This window comes from Lissotriton helveticus, chromosome 3_2 (assembly GCF_964261635.1).
Source record: "Lissotriton helveticus chromosome 3_2, aLisHel1.1, whole genome shotgun sequence".
Lineage (NCBI taxonomy): Eukaryota > Metazoa > Chordata > Amphibia > Caudata > Salamandridae > Lissotriton > Lissotriton helveticus.
The window spans coordinates 162472817-162492779 of NC_136062.1; the positions used below are offsets into that span (position 1 = coordinate 162472817).

Here is a 19963-nt window from a genome sequence, read left to right on the forward strand (position 1 = left end):
TACATAAAATACAGATGCTCGTGATACAGGCAGACCTATTGGTCCCCCACCACCGACTGGTTTTCTGAGCCACTCGACAAGTCACCATTGTGAGCTTTTAACAATGAGCTTGGCGCAAATACGCTTTGAATTCTGTAACAAATTCTTTTACATATTTTACATCCATCAGCTATACTAGCTTTAGCTACCACCGATAGCCATACCACCTTTGGCTTAAACACCATTACCATCCTTGAATGATATAAAAACTACACACGAATATGACAAGGAACCAATTCTACCCTCACACTCACTAGGATTCTCTTTAGTGGTTCCCGCATGGTTGTTTCTTCGAATACGAGCGAGGTACACTAAACATGTGATAAAATGTGGTAAACTATAGCATATACAGGGCAACCAGCGCAAACGTTTACCTACGCAGACACTCCAATATGGCCCCCACAAGAGCATGAGACTAAGACGCCTCATCAGCGCCGTCCTCTATTGCTATTGCAAATGCACTGAACGGTCACGTGATAGTGGAGCCAGGGAAAGCAACTCCTTTTCTAGACCCACCGCCGAGCCTTCGTTACCAAACCGGGGTCGGCGGCGGGGTTGGTGCAGCTAAGAGACTTGCATTGCACGCGGGTGAGTCTCTAGACCTTGACTTGTTGAAGGTGAGTGCATTAAGCGGACTGTTGATTTCTCTCCGAGTGCCACGCAACCTGTGCTGATATATGGTGGGATCTGACATTTCTACCCCGGGGTGCTGCGCCCCCGTGAGCTCCTTACACGTGTTGAGGGTGCTGCTGGTGTTCACCGTCCGGGTTGGTCTTCTCTGGTTCTCCTACCGCAGCGTATTACCGGTGGCCCCCCCAGGGGTCCATCACATGGATTACCTCAATCTGTGCTTATCTACCACCGGATTAGGTCCCTTCTTTGTAAACACCGGACACCACCTTTGGTGTTACACAACGTTGTTAGCTAATCCAGACGTACTCTCCTCTCCCCTTTCAATAGGATCCAATTGGTGTCCTTAACCCACCGACCACTTTAGCACACAGGCTGTACAGTGAGTTTAGGTGAGTCTTTCCATTCATACCCTAACTATGGGGCGACTTTTCTCTGCATTTTCTGCATTTCACTTTTAATTGCTTCCTTCACATTTTTTAAATTCCTTTAGTAACACCACACCCAGTAGTGTTCTTACCTTTAAAGAGTGATGTCATTATAGAGTGGAGAAGTGTGGCTCACTGGTTAGAAGCGGCAGTCCCTGAAGCAGAGGTCAGGCCCGGGAACAGGGTTCAATTCCCGACGCAGCAGGGTCTTGGGCTCAATGTACGCGGACTCGATAATTCACGACGCCTCGATGCCTACTCTAATCATGGGTCCCACTCTGCAACTCTGGGCAATAGCTTGCTTAATCTCCACAACGGCCCCATCAGCACTGGGATGCCTGGCTTCACCTTGGGGGTGCCCTGGAGGGGGCATCTCACAGGGAAATCCAGGATGGGTTACACAGCGGTATACAGCGCCGGGATGCCCCGACATGGGGCGGCAGTGCGCTTTACAAGTATACACACATTTACATTTACATTTATAGTGGATAACCTAATATGTGTATGTTATACCCCACCTAACCATAATGGCATAACATTGAATACTTGGACATGATCACTCATGTTTCCAGTTTAGCCGGATAATAATGCCCCCCATCACCCAACCTGATTTCACCCATGTGTGTCTTAACCAATATTTTTTGTACCTTTTGTTTTGTTTTTTTCTCCACCCATTGGTCTATCAAGAAAAGAAAGGGTACGTAGTTACACACTTACCCCCTAGTGTAGATAGCTTAACCCTGATCCTGAAGAAGTGTCCTGATTTTTACTGACGACGATGACACAAAACATGTTGATCACCAGAGACTAGTAGCCCTACCATTAGACACCTATGGACTAGGTTTGGGTCCTCTCTATGTCATTTTTAATTAGGCAGTTTACCTGCATAATAAAATTTTGGTTAGGATTAACTGACCTATCTTAATTTTCACTACCCCTCCTTCTACTACACACACTTGGCCTCTCACCCCCACTGCACCCACCGGCAGGAACAATAGTTCCCTGACAAAGAGCCCCGGTTTCGGGTGCCAGGTATTGCAGCGCCGACCTGACGAGGGGCAGGCTCAAATGATGAAGCATGACACCTAGCTTGCTGGGTGTGTGAGAGCCCTAGTTCCAACAAGGTAAACTCCCTCTCCTTATTTCACACCCTGCTGATCCCTTGTGGATCACATTACCGGTTTCATTCATTATCTCGCTCAACCAGAGGAACTTTGCACCCTTGTTTTGTAAAACTGTCTCTTGGGCCTGTACGCTGGACCTCTCAAAACTGGCCCCTTGTCCCTCTATTTGTGTAAAATATTCTCTTGTCTAGATTATTTTTTGACATGGCATAGAGTGGTCCTATTGGTAAAGGAGTCTCACATTTTAGAAGCAGCTTTATCTGATCACTCCCCTGTTCTTTTGTCTTTTGATCTTGGACTCTCTCAACGAGGATGCAAATCGTGGCGTATGAGCATCCAAAGGCATAGGACTCCCAAGGGTAAACTTCAATTGCAAATCCATCTCCAAGGTTATCTTTCCATTAACAAGGATTCTGTAACTTCCAGTAGAACTATCTGGGCCGCGGCTAAAGCTACTCTTAGAGGTCAGTTAATGCATGAATCAGCTCTCGCTAATAAGCAGAATGATGATTGACAAATAGAGCTGGAATGCGAGATTCAATCTTTCTCTCGTTTATACACATCTACCCCAACTTTACGGAACCGTAAATCAGTAGAGCAAGCACGTATGCCCTTAAATAATCTTTTCACCTCCAAAGCTGAATATGCTCTACAGAGAATGAAGGGACGACATTACGAACTGGGGGGAAGGCAGGGAGATTGTTAGCTGCACAATTGCGTCACAGGGAGGCAGCCATGGCAATTCCAGCCATTCCATCAATGCAAGGCGACATACTAATAAGACCTCAAGAGGATGTCAATGAATTTGCTTCCTTTTATCAATTTCTTTATACTCCAAGCAATCAAATATATTTAGATAAAATGTCTTCCTTTCTCACAGGAGTGGATCATCCTCGTCTCTCTGATGAAGGTAGAGCCCTGCTTGAGGATGAAATCATTAGGGATGAAAACTCTAAAGCCATTGCTGCTCTGCCTTAACATAAAGCTCCTGAAGAAAATGGATTCCCTGCTGAGTTTTACCCTTGGGCAGGGCACAATGTTATTGATACATTACAATCTGCATTTCAGAAGGCAGATAAGGAATCTTCAATAGGGCCTCTTTCTAACAAGGCAGCTATCACTGTGTTACCCAAGCCTGACAAAGATCCTTTACTATGCAGTAGCTCCCGCCCCATCTTGTTATTAAACTGTGATATCAAAATCTTAGCCACCATTCTAGCATCCCGCCTACGTAAAGTCTTACCCTCCCTAATACATCACACCCAAGTCGTCTTTGTTCTGGGGCGTTGCTCTCAGAATCATCTAAGTACGTTAGCCCATACATTGTGGTCTGCCAAACATCTCACAGCGGATGCATTAGCCCTTTCACTTGAGGCAGAAAAACATTTTATCACATTGAATGGGAATATCTTTTCACAATAATGCAATGATTTGGTTTAGGTGATCAATTTATAACCAAAGTCCGCTTGTTGTATGACAACCCTTCTGTTCAGGTGAACTGTGGGGTGTTTTGTCAGATAAGTTTCAGATTCAGAGAGGAAAGCGCCAGGGATGCCCTCTATCCCCTCTTCTTTTTGTTTTAGCAATGGAGACCTTAACTGCCACAATCCGTCAATCTGTTGAAATCACTGGTGTTCCCCTGCCAATGGAGACTCTAAAATGTACCTGTATGCAGATTATAAACTACTTACCCTTACAAATCTTTCCCGTTCTCTTCCACCCCTTCTTAAAATCATTGATGATTTCTCTTCCTTCTCAGGATATAAAATTAACTAGGATAAGAGTGAGGCTTTACCCATCTCTGATGGAACTACAAAAGCAGCTATATTCGGCTTTCCTTTTCATTGGTAATCCTCACACCTTAAATAACTAGGAGTTTTAGTTAATAAAGGCTTGGAAAACATGGTCACTGGCAATTTAGCCCCTCTGCTTTCTCAAATGCAACAAAATGTTGATAAGTGGAAAACTTTAGGGCTATCTCTTTGAGGCAGAGTCCAAGCCATCAAAATGGTCACTCTTCTGCGTTTTATTTATATTTTAGGTATGATCCCCCTTCAAATCCCTTTATCTACGCTTCGATGGACTGATTCTAAAATTAAGTCCACTCTAAGGGGTTCAGCTAAGCCTCGCCTTTGCATTGACAAAATTAAAAGCTCATCAACTATAAGGGGGAATAGATCTCCCATCCATTGAACACTATTCCCTTGCATTGCACATCTCTCAATTATCTTATTTCATGCCAGGACTAAAAGATATTCTGCAATGGGTCCATATAGAGTGTCATCTCTTAGCTGTGGATTCAGGTCTCTCTTTTTTTACATGGCAGCGGCAATAGTCGTTCTGATCCTAAAAACTGGTTTTATCGGTTTTGCATAAATCCTGGCAAAGAGGGCATCGTCTCTTGGATTCAAATGCATGTATTCACATCAATGCTCCTTTGTGGAATAATTCAGGTATATGCATTATTGGTCATATGTTATCCTGGACACTGTGGCAAGCAGCAGGCATCTTTTCCCCAGATCAGCTTCTACACAATGGTGAATTTAAATCTTTCTCACAAGTAATCCTCCTATCCAACATTCTCTTAAATGCCTTAAAGTTCAACAATCTTTGAAGAAACATTTGAGGGCGCCCCTTGTCTGACTCAAGCATCTCCAACATTATCTTATTTGAGTGTGTGGGGGAAGCATAGAGGAGTGACTACTGGTCTTTATAAAACCTTTACACTTCATCTTTTTTCACAAACCCTCTCTCATAATCTCCAACTTAAGTGGCAAACTCGTTTATCAACTACTTTTACTGCTGTAGAATGGGATCACATATTAAAAGGTCTTTATAAAGGAGTATGTGAAGCAAGGCTTCAATTTTGTCTGTTTCAAATTCTCCACGATTGGCATTGGTCACACGTCAAACTGCATAAAGCTGGTTTACTTTCACATACTGATTGTGGGAGATGTTCCGCCTCTGGCTGTGATGCAACCCACATTATTTGTGAGTATCCAAAAATTAGACCTTTTTGAGATTATGTTGGTAAAACATTACACTCTACAATGCCCTCACATTACCATTTACACCTGCCAACATTCTCTTACATGATTTACGTAATTCTCCTAAGCTTTCTAAACCACAACACTGTCTTTTCCACAATGCTTTAGCTACAGCTAAAATTTGCATTTGATACAATTGGAAATCATCATCCCCACCTTCTCAGGAACAATTGGTTAGTAGCAATGATTCAGACGGGTACAAAAGAAAAAGTGATTTATAATCTTCTGGATCAAGTGGATATCTTCCTACAGATCTAGTCACCTTTCCTTAAAACTAAAACTGATGATATTTACAACTCTATTGTTCCCCTTAATTCACCCAGTCAAGCAGGCTAATTCATCGCTTTTCTTCCTTGTTCATTAACTTCTTCCCACTACTATTTGGTCTCTCTCTCATTCTCTTCTATTTCACATCCTATTAATTTTCCTTCGCTCTTATTTCTTCAATCCTTTTTCTTTGTACTCTAGCTCCACTCCTTCATATAATTCTTAAAGTTTACATTTTTTCTTCCCGCGTTTTTCTTCCCCCTTCTTTTGTTCCCTAAACTTTTTCTTGATGAGTATTTGTATATGATAATATATTTCTATACTATTTCCAGGATGCTCTCATGTATAGCCATTGTGTATATTTATATTTATATTTAATCTATTTATATTTCATCAATTAATACTGTGCAATTTAGCACTTTCCTATTTATATTGACTTTCACTATTTCTTTTTTATTTATTTAACTATTCATTTACTATATACCTATTTACATACGTCATATTTATTCGTTCTCATTCATCAGCAAATGTTATACATTCATTGATCTCTTTTATTCTTATAGTATTTATTAATAACATTGCCTTTTTAATTTTGTTCTTACCATGTATTGTATAGTAAAACCCAATAAATAATTTCAACACAAAAAAACGCTATACATTTATACAACAACCCATCAAAGCAGAGATCCATACCTGTACCCTCCACCAAGGCATAATCAAAAGTAGACAAACACAGTCTTTCTTCACCTGCAACACACTTTTGATTTAATTGAAAAAGGCAGAAATGCATAACCTCCCACTGCTTGCCGTCTCTGAAATAAAGTATCTGCTACCTATGACTCAGGGTCTGGTCTCCAACTGTAGAACTAATGAAGCTCAAGACAAAAAATATCCATTACTAGTGGTCCTCATCTATCCTGTAAACTTAGAAACACATCTCTGTCCAATATACATTAAGTCAAATCTCTCAAGTACTTTGAGTTCCAGTCCATTACTGTATGCATTTGCCGTAGCACCTGTTCTACTCTCACCACTATTTGATAATCCAAATAATAATGTCAACATTTCTTTGTCAATTCTGCTTTATTTCTCGATTTCATACTCCCTGCTAAAACATTGTCAATCTTTAAGTAAACAACCTTGTTTATTACTTTTGAACCTGCTAGAATCTACAAACAATTGATATGTAAATCCTTCCCCTGATCTGTCCATTCCTCACCTGTACATGTGGAAATCTCCTTCCTCTCCAACTTAGTTGAGTCTAATTCCGGCCCCCTAGTATACCTCCATTAAAAAAAATGTTGTCAAGAAATTTTCATTTTTGATTTGTGTTTTTGTATCATTAGAGAACTAATTTAGCCTGGGTAGACATTGCTGATTTAGGCCGAATTTTCTTGACAATCTTTTTCAAAATGGGGGATGTGTTGCAGTGATGATGTAAAATTTCAGGAACCATGAGACTAACATTCTTCATTTTCGTGTCAAAATATAGGTTTTGAGGGTCAAGTAATCCTATAGAGATAGGACATAACTCCTCGGAGCAACCCTTCTGCCATTTCCCAAAATGGAGACTATAAAAGGGAAAGGGGAGAAATGTATAGAAATGAAACAAACAATAATGTTTTTTAATCTTTTCACCTATACACCAAACAATGTTTGCGATGAAAATAAAATAATATTTATCACTTTTGTTTACATACATTTTCATAGTTCATTTACGTTTTTTGGCACTCGCTAGTGGTACATTTGCAGACTGTTGAACATTTGAGAAAAGCATATTGACAGGGATATCTTTTTGTAGCACAGGTTTTGTGATTACACGTATGTATAAGTTCTTTGGGTAGAGGCTTTAGAAACTTCTTAGGTTTTAGCATGACATCAATATCTTTCCAACCAAATTCTCACTAATCTTCCTCTACATATGCATAAGCCAAAACATTGATACATTTTCTGTTCAAGTGCAATGCTCCTTTAATGGACCTAAGCACAGAATATGACATCAATTGGAAGTTCTCTTAGCAGGACTGATCTCTTGTACTCACTGTACTGAGGACCATCAAATATGTGACAGTCCGAACTCGTTTTCCTCACATGCACAAGGAATCTTCTACGTCTTTAAAGTCACATTCTTTTTTTGTCTCAGCAAATCCTTTTAGAAACCTCACTGGTTCAGCAGGTAAAGTGTCAAGCTTTGCTCTAATTTTGCTCATAGTGTCATTACCATAAGAATATAAGCCTTAATAAGAACACTGGTCATCTCTGAGTCAAGTTTCTTGTACAGAATATGAAGCAGGATTAAGGCCCATAATATGAAGAGTTTGTGGTCCTTGGACCACTGTATCCACAGTCACTGCATTACAAGATGGGAGTATTGCCTTTGCAAAGATTGCTGCTGAACGGCCAACACCGCCAGCACACGAAAACTGTTTGGGTAGTGGTAGGGGGAAAGCAGCTGCCATATGGCAGTGCAGAGGTGCTACACCTCATCCATATTACAAGCTGTCTTTCTGACAAGCTGGCCACAGCGGGGGGACTGTCAGCTTCAGGCCCACAGAAGTGAAGGAGTTGTGGTGCATACTGACCCCTTTCCTGTTCTTTCCAGCAGCAGTGGACATGGATCCCTTTCTCCAGGTCCCCCCTTCACATCAGCATCTTCACCCAAGGAATAAAACCCTGTTTGCAGCAATTAACAGGAAAGTCAATCATATACCATATACTCAATGCCAACACTGGCCACATATGGGTCAGACTCCGGCAATCGGTATGTGGTATTTTCCCACATATGTCCTGCATATGTGTGCATTCGATAGATATGTATTTGAAATACTCACACATGCATTGATACATATGGAAAAGTAATCACCACCCCTGCAAGACATCCACGGCCACACTGCAGACACAGCTGTCAACTAGTAATACGGCGATTGGAGGACCACCGGCACTGCATTCTTCAAAAAGACACGGCCATGATCTTTGGGCATGTCAGACCGCGAAACTTGTAATGAGGCCCAGAGTGTCTATACACGCCTGTTCCATAATGTATCCATAACTCTGACAATCCTTAACTTATGAGTATTGCAACAAATCTAAGTAGCACAAAAATAACATCTGTGAGAACATTTGACGAAGGTCAGCTTCCTTCTATTTGCTGTTAAGTTCTTGAACAGTATGGCCTTTACCTTTTAAATACATCTCTGCAGGCAACAACACTTCATTGAAAACCATTCCACTTGCAATAATTGGAAATTCAGTGTTCACTGAAGAATCAGCAATTTTTGGCGAGTTAACACCCCCAAGTTGAAATGAAATGAAATGAGGTTTTTATAAAGCGCGTGTATGCCAGTGGCGTCTTAGCGCTGGACTATCAAAGAGTACCAGGGATAAAGTGGGGGAGATGAACCAGAAATAAAGCAGCTGGGTATTAGAACAACCAAGTTTTAAGATCCCGTCTAAATTGGGATAGTTTTTTTTAGTTTTTAGATGTAGAGGCATGGAATTCCATAACTTAGGGGCTAGGTATTGGAAACTTCTACCACCCCATTTTAACGTCCTTATCCTAGGGACTCTTAACAAGGACACTGAGGCGGAGCGAAGATTTCTAGATGGGATGTAGCAGTCAACGTATTGCCTAATTTGTCCTGGTCCATTGCTATATAAAGCCTTGTGTAGAATACACATTGACTTGAATTTAATCCTAGCGGTAATTGGGAGCCAATGGAGTTGCTCTCGAATCGCCAAGCTGATGGAACTGAATTTAGGTAGGTTCAACAGTAGTCGCGCCCCTGTATTCTGTAGAATCTGTAATTTGTGTATAACACTTTGTTTGGCACCAAGATACAAAGAATTATAATAGTCGATTTTCGACAGGATCAGCGCAGTGACTACCCTCTTCCTGAGAGACATCGGCATAAAGTGAAGAATTTTCCTAAGAACCTTAATTGTATAAAAGCATGAAGACGTAATACTATTGACCTGGTCAGATAGAGAAAGCTGATCATCTACTATAATCCCTAGGTTCTTTACCTTCTTTACGGGACTAGGGCAGACTCCTGCTATGTCCGGCCACCAAGTGGTGCTCTGCATCCAAAATAATATGGGCCATGCATGAATTAAAGCGGGCTGCTACGTCCTCCAATGGGTCAACCAAGGAGACAACAATTTGTGTGTCGTCTGCATAGCAGATTGTTGTAAAACCAAAGGAGCAAAGGAGTTTTGCCAGAGGAGCTACATATATATTGAACAGGGTGGGCGAGAGTGCCGAGCCCTGAGGTACTCCACATGGTATTAGGAAGGAAGGGGATTTGTGTTCATCTAATATCACAGTTTGTTGTCTGTCTGCCAAATAAGGTTTAATTGAATCTGCAGCCCTATCTATAATACCTATTTCTGCCAGCTGTTGAAGGAGTATCTGGTGGTCCACCGTATCAAAGGCGGCAGATAAAACAAGCAATACCAGTATTGCCTTCCTGCCCTGGTCCATTTGGACACGTATACATTCAGTAGCTGCAATCAATGCAGACTCTGTACTATGGCGAGGTCTGAAGCCGTGTTGTGTTTGATCCAGTACATCATGAGTTTCAATGTATTTTACTAATTCTTCATTTATAGCTTTTCCCAGCACTTTTGAAGGAAACTGCAAAGAGGTGATAGGACGATAGTTAGCGACTTCAGTTGGGTCCAGGGTGGGCTTCTTCAGAATAGGTTTTATCAGTGAGTTTTTCCAGTGCATCGGAAAATGTCCTTGTTCTAAGATGTTATTTAAAAGTGGTTACAGGACCTTAGCAATAGCATCTGAAGCCATGTGGAGAACTGTAGCTGGACAAGGATCCAGTGGCGATCCTAAGTGGGTTGTCATGATGAGATTTTCCACTGTCTCCTTAGTGAGATGACTGAATTTTTCTAAAACTATCAGGTTGTTGGGAACAACCAGTTTTTGTTCCGTTAATTCCGGCACACATTCGTTGGTGGAAAATTCCTCATAGACTTTTACAACTTTTTCTCGAAAAAAGTTGGCTAATTGGACACAGAACTTTTTAGTAGGTTTATGGTGTGTGGTATTTGTAAACTCGGAGAGCCTGTGCACTGTCTTAAACAGTTCTCGGGTGGTATTTTTGGCAGCCATGATTTTATCTGTAAAAAACTTAGATTTGGCCTCATTTATGGCTTCCTTGTATTTGGCTATGGCTGCTCCATAGATCTTTTTGTCTTTCTCTGAGTATTCTTTCCTCCAGAGCCTCTCTTTAGCTCTACAGATTTTCTTTGGAGCTGTTAGCTCGGTACTATACCAGGGGGCTGAGGACAATTTATTTTTGTTCCGGGCTCCTATACTGGTTTCCGGAGCTAGACTAGCTGCGGCCTGTTCCGGCCAACAGTTGAGGCTTATCGCGGCTTGGTCAGGATCGGTGTCAAGAGTAACAGAGTGTAATTGTAACATACTTTGTAGGTCTGAAGGGTTAATATAAGACCAGGAGCGTTGAGTCACCAAAGTATTGGTGTTTAAGCTTCTGTTTAAGGAGCCTGTCGTGTAGATCGTAAAGAAGATCGCGCTGTGGTCTGTCCATGGTAAGGGTAGTGTCCTAGTAAAATGAAGTTGAGGATGATTTGTAAATATGCTGTCTAAGGTATGTTTGCCAGTGTGTGTAGGCGTTGTTACTATTTGAGTAAGATCTAGGTTTAAAAATAGGTCTGTAAGTTGTTTAGTGTCTCTGTTTTCAACATCTTCACGATGAAAATTAAAGTCCCCTAGTACAGTAAAATTTGCATTTACCATGCAGGATTCCATAATAGTTGAGATGGATTCAATAAAGGTATTTCTGGGGCCCGGTGGTCTGTATACTAGGAGCCCATTATAGGATTCTGTATTGGTGACCTTGAAAGAAAACAGAATGGCCTTATCTTTGGCATGGGCGGTTTTGGAGAAGGTTGCTTTAATGGAGGATCGATAAACAATTGCAACTCCACCCCTTCTTTGACCAGTTCTATCGATTTTATATAGAGCATATCCCGGTGGTATGGCAATATTAAGATCTGGTTCCGAAGCAGAGTGAGTCCAGATCTCCGTAAGGAACAAAGTATCCGGCGAGTATTGCCCTATAAAGTCCGCAAGTCCATGCCTATGTTTAGGGACCACACAACGGGATCCCGGGAAATGGGGATTCTTGTAAAAAAAACTATCTCTTATTGTTAAAAATACATGGGCAGATCCCGGGGGCAGATTTGCTGTCTTGGAGGCTCAATGGGAGGGAAGAGCGCTTCATGTATTTTTCACTATATTTACCACCAGCATTGGGCAGGCAAGTACTGACAGACCTAGGCAAAATACTAACAGACCTTCCAATGGGCACACTGGTCCTGGGAGGAGACTACAATATGACCATGGATGACAACCTAGGTAGACACCCACAGTGGCTAGGGGCCCGTCCCAACATACAAATGAAAGAATTTACCACGGCCATGGATCTGACAGACATCTGGCATACGCCAAAACCAAACGGCATACAATACACCTATTTCTCTAATGCACACAAAAGCTCATCCCGAATTGATTACTTCTTGACACATGTAGCCTCAATAGGGAATTTTCAGAACCCCCAATCTCTGCCAAGAGGCATTTCTGACCATTCCCCAGTTAGAGTCGAACTTACAAATTGGGAAAGGCAGCCAAGGTCCACTATCATTCTCAACCCATGGTTGTAAAAAATTCCAGACATCAAAAAAGAATTACACAGTATATCCAGAATAAAATTCGCCAGCTGGTCCAATTAGAAGATGAACTTCAACAACTGGAATAAGACAATATCAACACGCCATCAGAAGACACATTACACTGCCTTACACTCAAACAAGCCGAGTATAAGATTAAGGCGAGGGAACATATGATGACTAAGCACCTAAACACGCAGCACAGACTATATGAACTAGGTGATAGGGCTGGTAAGACACTGGCCTGGCTGGAAAGAAAAGAGCAGGGAGACCGATGTGTGCCGAATTTTTCCTTGTCTGACGGTAGAATTATTACACACCGAAAGGACAAAGCGGAGGCTTTCGCAGACCAGCTACAGCAGATATACTCTCCCTCTACTACATATGACGTGGAAGATTCCTACCAACTCCTTTCTGATAGCAACATATCAACCTTTTATGAAACCTCACACAGAGACCCTAGAGAGTGACCTGACGGACAATGAGATTAAAAAGGCCATAAGCCAAATCAATTCTGGGAAGGCAATGGGGCCTAACGGGACTCCCATTCATTTCTTAAAAGTAAACGTCTCCTAGGTAACCCCACTTTTGCGGGCTATGTATAATGAAACTATGAGCGAGGGATACTGCCTAATGACCAACGTATGCCATCCATAGTTGTGATTCGAAAAGTAGGGAAGCTTATTGGTAATTGCGGCTCATACAGACCGCTCTCATTAATCAATGTAGAGGCCAAGATCCTCGCGAACGTACACGACACCAGACTGATTGTGGTTATTTCATCCTTGGTCCACCCCAACCAATTTGCCTTAATGCCAGGGAGGAATACAACACTCAATATCCGTCGCCTTAACAATGTGCTCGCACGTCAGGAATATATAGAAGAGAACGCAGTAGTGCTATCTTTGGATGCCTCCATGGCATTTGATTCTATAGAATGGCTGTATTTATTTGAAGTTATAGCAAAAATGGGATTCGGTCCAAAATTCATGGGGTGGGTGCAACCATTATACTCCGATATACAGAGTCAAGTGAGAGTCAATAACTACACCTCAAGGGCCTTCACACTGCGGAGAGGAAACCATCAAGGCTGCCTTCTTTCCCCACTGATATTTTCTCTTATGTTAGAACCGTTGGCTGCCTGGATCCATCAGGATATTGGGGTGAGAGGCTTGAGGTGGGCAGAGGGCCAGCAAGATCGAATATCCCTATATGCGGATGACATTTTATCATACACAGCGTCTTGAACATCTTTACCAATTTGGGGAAATATTAAGGCTACCAAATCAATTGGAGTAAATCAGTGTTGATCGTACTTCGGACCCGGTTCCCCGTCTTCCGTTAAACTGCAAAGTTGAGTTGGAGGCGGAGGGCTTCCGGTATTTAGGACTATATGCAACTTCCTACTCAACCTTTTTTTAAGACCGCAACCTAGCCTCCCCACTGGCCTGGCTGAGGGCAGATGTTAAACATTAGAGATCCTTACCTTTTTCACTAGTAGAGGGCGCTGCCTTGTTTAAGACGCTAGGCCTTCCCCGCTTCCTGTACATTCTTCAAAACTGCCAATACCGAGTCCAGGACACTTATTTCCAGGCGATAGACAGTGAGGTTCGCACTTTGCTCTGGGATAGCAAGGCTCCCCGCATTGCTAGGAAAAAACTGACGAAAGGGTGGTCTGATGGGGGAATTGCCCTCGCCTTTATTATTGGGCCTCGCAATTGGTGGTAGTGAACCATTGGATCTATTGCTCCCCGACGACCCTGCCTATCTATTAGACAAATATCAGACTGGAAGACTTGGTTACTTAGGAGCACTACAATCTAAAGTCAAGAGAGGGCGTTATTTCGGGCCCTTCTCCCACACTGTAGCGATTAGGCATGAGGCAAATTCCCGACTGGGTTGGTCCAATGTCCTCACAAGAGGAACACCACTATGGTATACCCAGAGGTTGGGTTCTCTCTGCTATCAGCCTGGCTTCGACAGGTGGGATACAATTGGGATCTCAACGGTTGGAGATCTGATTAAAAAAGGGTCGAACCTTTAGCTATGAGAAACTTCAGAGACAATATCAGAGGGCACAAGAGGAACTGTTTAGATATTTACAAATTAGTCACTCACTCACCACAGTCTTCCCAGATCCTACAGAGATACCAGAGTTGTCCAGGCTGGAAGATCGACTTCTCAATGGGCCAGTACACTTCAAAGCCATCTCATTAACCTATAAAAACTATGTATTAATCTACCAGATACGTTCCACAAACATAGGGAACAGTGGCAGGAAGACTTGGGACCACTCGAAGACGAGGACTGGCAGGCGCCCTTAATGTCCCCCAAAGAAGCGACTATTACCCTCCGCTTCCGACTAATACAACTTAAGATCCTTCATAGGTCGTACCTCACAGGAGTGACTTTGGTGAAAATAGGTGCCAGAATTGACGCACTTTATCTAAGGGGATGCTACCAAACAGCTACCTTTTATCACACGATCTGGGAGTGCCCGGCGCTTTTGCAAATATGGGAAGGAGCTACGACTCATCTCCAGACTGCCTTAGAATAAGAAATAAATCTCACACAAGGGCTGGGCCTACTTAATAACTGGATGGCCACAGACCTTACCGACATAGAACAGCAGTTGGCTACATTGGGCTATACCCTTTTCAAATGAGAGATAGCCAGGGGATGAGGGGCGGCGCACCCACCGACTACCCGGGCATGGGCAAGAGAATTTGACAAATGTATGACTGCAGAAAAGGAAATATTTAGCACACATGGGTGCCCTAAGAAGTTGGGTAAGAGATGGGACAAATGGAATGAATACCGAGGATCTACATGTGTCTCCCCATCGGTGGATTTGGAACTGGGACGTACTGGAGATTTGGATTGTTGCTTTTGTGTAAATTTTATTTCTCCCCCTTTAATACCATAATGATGTAATATGTAACTGTCGAATACAATGATTAATGATGTATGCATAACTACTAAGAATACGTTTTTTAAAAAATAATGCGTTTGTCAGAAGATCATTCAACAGAATGTTTAATAAATGTACTCCTTTCTTTTGCTACATCCATCTCTCTATGTGCTTGCAAAATTTGTTTTTTTGTAAGCTGTTTTGTAGTGGCTTGTTCGATGAAACTCTTATTATGTCTATTAATGAGTGAAAGTTTAGCTTTAGTGATTATGTGACACAGTTTTTCTCTTTCAATACAAATCTCTCCTGCTTCAGTTCTGCATAAAGTTTCTATCCATGTTCCCGGACATCTAGTAGACATGTCTTTATATCGTTACCACATAGGGTTTGGACACAAAGCTGTGTAGTTGCACAGGCTTAGCCATTTCAAAGGGGTTTCCTTGCTGCTGCATGAAAGGAAAAAAGCTGTCATCATGCTCATTAAAATGTTCCGCTCTCTTTCTCAGAAGTTCATGGTGAGAAACTGTTTCACTATTGCCTATTAACTTTGAGGGGGAACATGACGGCCGGAAGCTAACGGCCGTGACAGAGCTCCTCCTACTGTGTGTGGTGTTCTTGCACGAAGAGGTCGGCGGATGGCGGCTCTCGGCAGTTAGCGGCTAATGTAGTTTTTTCTGGGTTTCTCGATGCCTTAGGAGGAATAATATTGAAGATTTGGAGCTAGCTCCCGGAGGCGGTTGTTTTTTCCTGGGCTCCTGCTCCGAGGATCAACTCAGTTGCACGAGCCCGGTGGCTTTGTTCTTTCCTGCATCTCTCCCAACGTCTACAGATAGGATCTTTTTTTTTTTTCTCCCGTTCTGGGGAGTGAGCAGATGGTGTGTAGTGCTGAGGGCAGAGCGCTGACGGAGCCTGTGTGGTTCTGAGGGGTCGGCGCGGCAAGAGTGTGGCGAAGTGACCCGAGAAGATTGACCCAGTGCCTCAGCCGGGGTATAGGGGGGCTGGAGGCACTTTTTTATCGGGGTCCGGCCAGACCAGCCATTGGTAGTGGGTCCACAGCAGTGAAGCATTCTAATTGTTGGGGCCAAGCTAAAGAGGTCGCCGGGATTGAGTTGCGCCTTCCGGCGTTTAGGGGGAAAGGTTCTTTGCGACGCATGACGGTGGAAGGCTGGATGTTAACAGATCCTTAACGAGCCCTGAAGCTGCATACCGGTAGTCCTGTATGGAGAGGAGTGGGGGTGGTATAGTTAGCCTTCATCCTGGTTCTAACTCAGGGACCTCGGTCTGCCCTCTGATAGCTCCCCTGCCCGAGGTGGGGGTTAGCCGCTACGCACTACGAAACAGGACTGCCGGCATTTTACCAGTCTCCCTCAAGTCATATATCTCCCCACCCGTTATAGAAATTAAGGCTGTAACTAGGAAAGGTAAGAAGAGTTATACCGGCATAGATACCCCCCCCCCCGGAAGGGGAAAGGGTAGGAAAAAAGGGAGAGGTGGTCAATTTGCAGAACCTAAATATATTCCATCATTGAAGTCTTATTATAGGGTACTTTCAGCGGCCTCGTCCACCACGGAAAGTGGTAATACCAAAGCTATAAGGATGGCCTCGGTTGCTATAAGTGCTACTAATGGCATGGTCGGGGGACTGGTCTCACAGCTAGCCTCTCCCGAGGGAGTTAGAGGTAGCGCCAACCAACCCTCTCAGGCTGACCAGTCGTCTCAGTCCTCGCTGTATCCTCAACTCTACCAGCAAATAATTGTTCACCCGTCGCTGGAGATATCGAATAGTTTTTCTGTATTGGCTAGTCAATGCATTGAGCAGGAGGAGCAGGGAGAACTGGGGGTTGTTATAAGTGTTCCAGAAGATGCCCCTCAGACTCAGGATGCAGTACCTACATCCCAACAGCCTGTGTTGGTGTCGGGGTCGGGGACTTTGGCAGATATTTTGTTGAGTTTGAAGGAGGACATTGGCAGGAGATTCACAATCTCGGAGGCTAATCAGGTGGCTACACAGGCATCATGCGAGGTATTGGCGCAGAAGGTTAAGGAGGTCACACAAAGAACGGATGCCTTGGAAGCAGAGCTACCCAAGATTAAGGATGCCTTGGGATCCTCTGCAGCTGTAACGGATAAAATAGTACGGCAGAATCTGGAGATAAAGGACGATATCGAGCGTCTTGAAAATCACTCGAGGAAAAACAACTTAAAAGTTCTGAATGTCCCTGAGGATCTTGAAGGGAGTGATATTAAGGTATTCGTGGTTACGCTCCTTAGATCTACACTCTTGAAGGGCTCTTCAGAAGCAGTTTGGACCTTTCAGGGGCATCCAGAGGGTACATCGTGACCCGTATCGGAGGCGGCCAGGGAAAGAGCGCCCCAGGAAGATCCTGGTGAACTTTCTCACTTACGCTATTAAAGAAAGGATTTTGTCCTTAGCCTTACAAATCGGTTCAATAAAGTCAACCTCCTCCTCCAGTCCCTTTGCTTATACCATTCGCTCAGATGTGTCTCATATAACTGCTACAAGGCAATGGGAACTGGGCAAGAGGATGGTTATTCTAAACTCCTTAGTGGCTAGGGCCCAGTTGATGTTCCCCGCGTTACTCCGCGTAATGTAGGATAACCACATGCACAATATACACCAGACGGAGGACACAGATAGCTTAATTGAAAAAATCAGGAAAGACAAGAGTGGGGGCAGTGAGGTTGGGGTGTAACCAGATGGGACGTAGCAGTTGATCATTAAGAGGTAGCTGGGTGTATAGGATATATTAATGTGCACTACAAGTAGAATGCGGCCGCTAACCAAGCGATTGCCATCGCCTAGGATAAGTTAAGTTATTTTGTATTTCTTTATCACTATTAGACCACACACAGGAGGGGGGGTATCCGCTCAAGAGCTTATGCTCAGAGAAGAAGGGAGGGTTCCCCAAGGTGGATCGAGGTCACCAGGGGTTGCGGGGGTGGGAAGGAGGGCATGGGTAGGGTGGCAGTGGGAGAAAAGAAAAAAAGGAGTCCTCATTTCACCTTGATTTTTAGCACTTTATTGTTGAGCAAGCAGGCTGCTTGGCACTTAGCTAAAGCAACAATGATAGTTATAATCTTATGGCTAATAGTAGGATAAAATTCATTTATTGGAATGTAAACGGGCTTCGGTGTCCTCGGAGGCGTAGGATGATACTGAAATACTTGGAGCAATCTTTGGCTCAAGTTTTCCTTCTTCAGGAGACCCACTTAAGCTTTGGTGAAAGTAAGGAGATTTTTGGGAAAATCAGTTGAGTAGGATCATTCTGTTGTTCTGAGCAGACAGTGTTTAACAAGGGGGTTGCAATTTTAATTAAGGCCGGGGATGGTGGTTGTATAAAGTCAATAAATACAGACCAGACGGGTAGGTGGATTCTGGCGCAGGTAGTATTTTATGCAAGGGAACTGGCTATTGCATCTTACTATGGCCCTAATATTGATGATCCAGCATGTTTGCTCAGAGTGCAGGCTAGGTTGGTCGAGGTCACCTCTCCCCGGTGGTTGAGGGGGGCGATTTTAACGTCCTCCTTGACCCTCGCCAGGACCGGTCAAATCATAGTCAGCATATTGCTGCTCCAAGATCCCATCGTGCCATGGTTAACATGATCCATGAACTAGGCCTAATAGACACCTGGAAGGCTAAAAGGGGGCAGTCCCGGGTTTCACGTATTTTAGTAAAAAGCATGGGCACGCCTCAAGACTTGATTACATCTTAATGCATAGGCAGTGTTTGGAGTCATTGGGTGACATTAATATACTTCCAAGTGTCCTCTCGGATCATGCCCCCATGTTATTTACACTTGAGATTGGCAGCTCTAGGGATAACGTAGTCCCTAGATGGACCCTGAAAAGGGCAATGCTTCATGATCCAGATATAGTCACTAAAGTTAGTACCTCTGTGGTTAACTACTTTCATGATAATGACTGCTCAACATCGCCGGAGTTTGTTTGAGACGCATTTAAGGCCTATATTCGGGGGTATTTGCATAGCCTGACGTGCGCCAAAAATAGAGAGGAGGCATTGAAATTTAAAAAATTGGATGATAAGATTTCTCTTCTCGAGCTGCTAGATTGGGTGGGCACCCAGACAATCTGCCACAAGTCTTCGAAGACCTGGAACGTCTTCGCTCTGAATATAGGGCGCTGTTAGATCTAAAAGTCAAGGCGTAATGGGCCGCCCATGGCAGGGAGAACTATGAATACGGTAAATAGGCTGGAGCGACCTTGGCCCGTAAGATCAAGGCAGATAGGGTAAGAAATAATATTAACAGCTTCATTATAGATGATCAGGGAACAATTTCTTGTGAGCAGGAGGATATGCAGAGGCATCTGCTCTCCTTATTTTCTAATTTTTACGAGGAGGAGGCTTCTCCAAGTCAGGATAACATCTCAAAATGGTTGGAGAGCAAGGCCTTACCATGCCTGACAGAGGAAGGCCGGAACATGCTGAATAGCCCTTTTACGGAGGAAGAGATTAGATCCTATATTAAGAAAATAAAGAATAATAAAGCTGCAGGGACAGATGCTCTTCCACGTGAAGTATTTAAGGAGTTCCAGGAGGTATTGGTTTCAAGGCTGTGTGAGCTTTTTAATTATGTTTACAGCCAAGGGGAAAGGGCTCCTCCATCATGGAAAGAGTCCACAATAGTACTCATTTTAAAACCAGGGAAGGATCCTCTTAAAGCAGACTCCTATAGGCCAATCTCCCTGCTTAATGTGGATTATAAGATCTTTACTAGCGTATTGGCAGGGAGATTGGCCAAGGTGGTCTCACAACTCATCAACTCAGACCAA

General features: G+C 43.3%; 1 long non-coding RNA gene across 1 annotated transcript in view; it reads left to right on the top strand.

Moving 5' to 3' along the window:
- Nucleotides 1-527: 527 nt before the first annotated feature.
- LOC144826254 (uncharacterized) overlaps nt 528-19963 on the top strand; it is a 62217-nt gene continuing 42781 nt past the window's right edge. The window contains exon 1 of the long non-coding RNA XR_013609735.1: nt 528-656. This is a non-coding gene — a long non-coding RNA (uncharacterized LOC144826254). The remainder of the gene's footprint in view (nt 657-19963) is intronic.